Source organism: Rutidosis leptorrhynchoides, chromosome 5, assembly GCF_046630445.1.
Source record: "Rutidosis leptorrhynchoides isolate AG116_Rl617_1_P2 chromosome 5, CSIRO_AGI_Rlap_v1, whole genome shotgun sequence".
Lineage (NCBI taxonomy): Eukaryota > Viridiplantae > Streptophyta > Magnoliopsida > Asterales > Asteraceae > Rutidosis > Rutidosis leptorrhynchoides.
Genome location: NC_092337.1, coordinates 19,864,470 through 19,871,340, shown reverse-complemented (window position 1 = coordinate 19,871,340; position 6,871 = coordinate 19,864,470).

The window sequence follows — 6,871 nt, the reverse complement described above, 5'->3', positions numbered from 1 at the left end:
ACCCGAGATAGTCCATGAAATGACGGAGAAGATTTCTCAGATTCAAACGAGACTTAAGACGGCCCGCGATCGCCAAAAGAGTTATACTGATCTTAAACGTAAAGACTTCGAATTTAACGTAGGTGACCGTGTGATGTTGAAGGTCGCACCTTGGAAGGGTGTAATTCGCTTTGGAAAGCGCGAAAAGTTAAACCCGCGATACATTGGTCCTTTCAAAATTTTGGAATGTGTTGGACTCGTCACTTACCGTTTGGATCTTCCGACTCAGTTGAGTGCCGTTCATCCTACCTTTCATGTATCAAATTTGAAGAAGTGCCTTACTCCACCGGAACTCTTCATACCATTGGAAGAACTTACCATTGATGACCAACTCCACTTCGTGGAAGAACCTGTCGAAATTATGAACCGTGAGGTCAAAGTTTTGAAACACAATAAGATTCCAATTATCCGAGTTCGATGGAATGCCAAGCGTGGACCTGAGTTTCCCTGGGAACGAGAGGATCAAATGATGCAGAAGTATCCTCACCTTTTCCTGACTCCAACCCTGCCTCAGCTTAAATTTCGGGACGAAATTTCCAATAACAGGTGGGTAATGTAACGACCCGAGTTTTTTGACTTGCTTTCATGCCTTGTATTTTTGCGAAACTGCGTATCTGTGCGTACTGTGTTACTTTATACTCTGTAAACTTGATATACGTGGTTTACTTCCATTTATATGTTAAAACGTGCCTTAGAGTACGTAGGATACTTAACTTATTCAACGGAAGCCTTTATAATCGTTAGTGTTACTTGACGTTTCGATTAAACCGCGAACTGCACGCACGTTTGACTTTTTTTTCGTAACCGGAATATTATGACTGCGAAATATTAATTACTATTTTATAGTAATAATTACCTGGGTTTTTGGATGCTTAATTTTATTTAATTATTTACTAGATCACAATAGTTAGTCTTGTTAGACTTTCTACCTTATTGGACCTTAGCCCACCCTACACTAGCTAGTGGCCCAATTAATTAGCCCAAGTATTATTACTAGTGACCCATAATAAATAAAATAAATTAATTAGTGAGTCATACAAGCATTTGGATAAGGATTATCCATATTGTTACATGGGATTCTAGCATAAGTATATGCTTTAGACAACCACTAACCAAAAAGCAAAATGGTGTCTCCTCCCCTCTCCCTCAAAACCTATGGCCTATATGGCCTCCATGTCATCAATCCTTGTCAAAATTTTGCTTATAAATACTAGCCATTTCCTCTCATTTTACACATGCTCTCATTTTATTTTCACACACACTTGCTCTTTCTTTCCTTCCTTACTTGTATTATTTATAAGTTTTCTTTTTCTTCTTCTTTTCCTTCATCATTTTCGTGGCATATCATCATCATCATGGAAGATCAAGCTCTTTAGCTTTGATCTTGATTATATCTTGTTGATTCAAGCATGAATCCTTCAAGAACATGGAAGATTCAAGCTTTCTAGCTTTGAATCTTCACCAACTTTGTAGATCTACTTATTTTATGCTTTAATCTTGTTGTTTTGTTAAAAAGATTCAAACTTTTGTTTGTTATCTTCATATATCTTAAAGATCCAAGCTTTATGCTTCAAGATCTTCAAGAACAATCAAGATTCAAGCTTTCTAGCTTGAATCTCCATATCTTTTTGTTGGATCTAAGTTTTCTAACTTATGATCTTGTTATTTTGTTAAAAAGATTCAAACTTGTGTTTGTTATCTTCATATATCTTAAAGATCCAAGCTTTATGCTTCAAGATCTTCAAGAACATCAAAGGTTCAAGCTTTCTAGCTTTGCAACCTTGTAACTTGTGTTAAAAGGATCCAAGCTCTCTAGCTTAGGGTTCCATCACCTCATTTGACTTAGATTGTGTTTATACTTGGTTGATTGATGTAAAGTTTGTAACTTTATTTGTAAATAGGACTTGTAATTGTGTTAAGACTAAGGATATGATGTAACATTGGTTCATCATCCATCTAAGACTCTTAAATGATTTGTGTTACCACTTGGTCTTAACATATTGTGTATTTATGGTAGAATCTTGGTCAAAAGTGATGCTAAACCATCAACGAGTTGTACACTTGAAGCTACAAGCATCAAGGATGATAACCGTGATGAGCATCAAGCACTAAGAACCCCACCGGAGCAATTGTCCACTGATTTTCGTATCTGATCAGGCCACCTGGGCTACTAGAAAGTTGATTTTCAGTTAGTTCGGTTCGAGTAGATGATTTTCCGTTTAGGCCTCGTCTTAATCCGAGTTACGTTTTAGGATTTATGGCCCTCCGAGAGTCACTACACCCTATTAACGATGTGCTGAAATTTCTGACCTACTCTCACTTAAACCATCGCCACGGTCAAACGAAGATGAGTTGGGTTCTGAAAATTGGTCAGATGTTAGGGAACTCATATACGGAGCCATATCCACTGACTATGCGTCTTTTCGATTTACGTAGAGGTCGCAGAAGCTGACCGAAGTCAGCCTATTGTTTCGATCTCTATTCTTGTCGAACTTACTTAGCTTTTATGATGATGAATGATGATGATGATGACACTTAAACTTATTTTATGCACTATTAGAACTTATAAGGACAACCTACTGACCTAGTAACCTTTGATTTAGGTTGACGACCTTTCGGACCGACTTACTACTTGCATACTTTCATTATCGACTTTACCGCTCTTATCACTGTGAGTTATAGCATCCCTTTTTACTTTAACTATTTTGGGACTGAGAATACATGCGCTTTTTAGGTTTTACATACTAGGCACGAGTACTTAAACTTTATATGTGTGTGGGTTATACAACGGCATAAACATTCCCCTTAGCACGGTAACGTTTAGTCATTGATTTTTGAACCGGTGAACGCGAATTTTAGATATGGATCCATAGGGTTTGACATCCCCACTCGGGCTAGTCGCGCTAGCATTTAACGGGTGTTTAATACTTCATGAACATACGCACTCTCCAAGTGTACTTTCAGGGGGTTATAAACGTTAAGTCTAGTTACCGGGTGCCCACGGTTATACATATACTTTTCATACTGTTTTGTTACACTGAAATCTCGTGGCCTACCTTACGATACTGTTACAACTTAAACTATAGCTCACCAAAATTCGTGTTGACTTTTAAGCGTGTATTTCTCAGGTGCCTAGAGGTTTCTTGCTTCACTGTTAGATTTGCTGTCTTGCTGTTAAGGACCTGCTGTATTAGTTATCCGCTGCATTACTAGAGATGTCTCAATCATGAAACTTTTATTTTGCATTCGCAACTTATGTTATTTGAATAATGGCTTTGTAATGACCTCAATGTCACGTTATCTTTTGTAAAATGCTATCTTTTTATGAATGCAAACTGGTTTTCAAACAGCATATAGTGTTTGACCGTGTGAAGATCCTGTTGTTGACGAATCATACACGATGGTTTTGTACGGGGCGTCACATTTCATGGCAATCAAAACATTAAATGTTCACATTTAAATCTATCAAACCCTAACCAACATCATCAAAACCACTAATCGAGTTTATGAAGTTTTCTAAAGCAACCTACACATCAAATTGAAGCTAGTGATGTTAGGAACACATTTAATACATGCATTTATAACATTTAACAACATTCAAGCAACAAAATCACCAAATCAAACACACCAAAGTTCATGTTCATGCTAGTTACTAAAATAACAATTTCGAACATATTGATGTGTGCGAGGTGTACTAGGAAATAGTTATATTTTTACTAGGAAATACTATTAAATACGATACAATTTTACACAAGTGATTTATTTATTTATAGAGTGGATATACCGAAACCTTGCTACAACACTTATAGGCAGTGTACCTAATCGTACAGTAGTGTAGTTTTTAGTAATTCCGGTTCGTTCCACATGGATCTTTAAACAAGCTTAACGCTATATTTTTAACTTATATTTGTAAAAATACAAAAATATATATAAGTAGTATTACTATTATAAAAAGGGGGTTTTTACCATTTAATGACCGGTTTGTCGATTTTAAAACTTTAGTCGCAGTTAAAACTTAATGCAAAATATTAAAAATAAATATAACTTAATTTAAAGCGTAAAGTAAATTACGATAATGAAATTGCGATAAATAAAAGTGCGATAAAATTAAATTGCGATAATTAAAGAGTACGATAATTAAAATTGCAATTAAATAAAATGACAATAAATAAAAGTGCGATAATTAAAAGTGCAGTTAAATATGAAATATAAAGAATTATGCTTATTTAAACTTCCGTAATCATGATGTTCAACGTGTTGTTTTTAGTTTATTCCCATGGGTTAATTGTCCTTTGTCCTGGATTATTCGATATGTTCATACGAATTTGTCCATAATAGTCCATCAGTCATAATCATAAAGTGCAAAAGTCTTCATCAAATTATTCTTATTCCCGAAGTCAAATATTCCAACTAATTGGAGATTCGAATTGTTACAAGGTCTTAATACTTTGTTTAATGAATACACCAGGTTATCGACTGCGTGTAAACCAAGGTTTTACTACTTTGTTAACAATTACACCAATTACCCTTGAATGTAATCCACCCCTGTTTCAACAAGTCTATTAACTATTAATCCAGTTCCGTGTCCGGTAAAATGAATAATTATTGGTATTTATAGATATCCCACCCACCGTACCCAATCAAGCGTATGTGGTTATATATAAATACGTCAAATTATAAGTCTATATATTAAATTAACGAGGTATCATTTAGTTAATATAAAGCCCATTAATAGCCTATAGTCTAATTTCTACAAGTGTCGTTCTTTTGTCCAAACCCCAATCATGGTACAAGGCCCAATTACCCAATTTTAATATTTAGTCTAACATCACGATTACTTCGGCTTAAATAAGCATAATAATAACTTAGCTACGAGACATTAATGAAAATAATTTAAACATAACTTACAGTGATTTATTAATAGCGTAGTGTTACACGGACAGAATTTCGACTTACACCCTTACAACATTCGCTAACATACCCTTATTATTAGAATTAAAATTAAAATTAAAATTAAAATTAAAATTATAATATATATATATATATATTTATATATATATATATATATATATATATATATATATATATATATATATATATATATATATCTTTACGTATGATGAAAAGAAAAAGAAGTGTAAAATATCGATCGAATGCGTTGCCTTTTATAGGCCCCATTTCAGTTTTGGTGTGCTCCACGATCTCGAAGGGTTTCTCCTTCACATCTCCGCGATCGCGGAGTAGTGGATTACAGCTCATCCAAGTTTGGCTCCTAGCTTGCCGACGGATTTTTTAATAAATAAATATAATATATATATAATTTTAAGAATTATTTATATATTATATTATATTTATATGCATAGTTAACTTGTAATTTTCGCTCCGTTGCGTCGTGCATTGAAAGTTGACTTAGGTCCCGGTTTCGGATTTTCGAACGTCCTTGCGTACAATTTAATATCTTGTACTTTTCGTTTTGTAACTTGTACTTTTGTCATTTCTAGACGCTTCTCATCAATAAATTGAACCTCTTGGATCGTACTTTGTACTTTTGAGCTTTTTGGTCGTTTGCGTCTTTAAATCGTCGAATCTGCCTTTTGTCTTCACCTTTTAATATTTAAACGAATATCACTTGTAAATAGAACAATTGCAACTAAAAGCTTGTCTTTCTTGAGGAATAATGCTATGAATTATGTGTTCGTTTTTAGCATTATCAAATATTCCCACACTTGAGCGTTGCTTGTCCTCAAGCAATATAGTCTTGAAATAAAAATACTAGAATCACTTCTTTATTCTTCACACTTTGTACATCAGTGATTTCTATACGGCGGTATGAACAATGATAGTAACGTTGTGGTTTACAGTCCCACATGACTATGAAAATTTAGATCCTTAAGTAAATTGGATCTTTATGAAAACATTTGATCTTTTTGAAAATTCAATCTAGCTTTTACCCTAGATAAGTTTTTCGAATAACACTTCACCGGTGTTTGTAAATTATTTTTGTGGGTTTGGTGGGTTTCAGATTTGAAAATTTTAGCTCAAAATTTGCGATTTTGTGTCACCCACTTGCTAACCTTGTATTGGGAAAGCAACACGTCCAGTATACTTGCTCTGTATATTATCTTTCGGTAAACTACCGTCCGGTTGTAAAGGAAAGCGTTGAACAAGCAACTGTTAAGGCAATGTCCCATGACATGCTTTTAATTATGGTCTATAACGTGTCGGATGCAATTACTATCCTTTGTAGGAGCAATAGTAAAGCTCACCCTATAGTTTTTCGGTCTGGCACAAGGTCCTGTCTTCGACCATACTATGCAACCACCGTTCTTACGGTTGACACCCGATTTGGTTCAGGTGACCTAATGAATTCCAGGTGAATTCTCAGGATTTTACGTTCAATGGTAATGAACGCATTGAAAATGAGTTTTCAGAAAACAAATCGGTTTTATTTTTGATCAAAATATTTTCTCGTTTGTAAGACCCTATTTCTGTTTCTGACATTTTAGTTACTCGGGACGCCGTCCAAACCTTCGGGACGCCGTCCAGCAAAGAAGGACGGGACGCCGTCCAAGAATTGGGACGCCGTCCCATGTGTCTGTCGGGCCAGCTGTGAGATTTCAAGATTTTTAGAGGGGTATGTTGGTCTTTTCACATGGAGATCGGTTTTAAGCCACAAATGGGCAAAGGTTGAGCTCATTCAACCCTATCTTCACCAACAAAACACTCTCAACCATTTTTAGTGAGAGAGCAAGGGTTTTAGAGAGAGAGAGGTTGATTTGGAGAAGAAGGAGTCGGATTCTCGCTGAAGCTCGGGTTCTAAAGTTGTTCATCT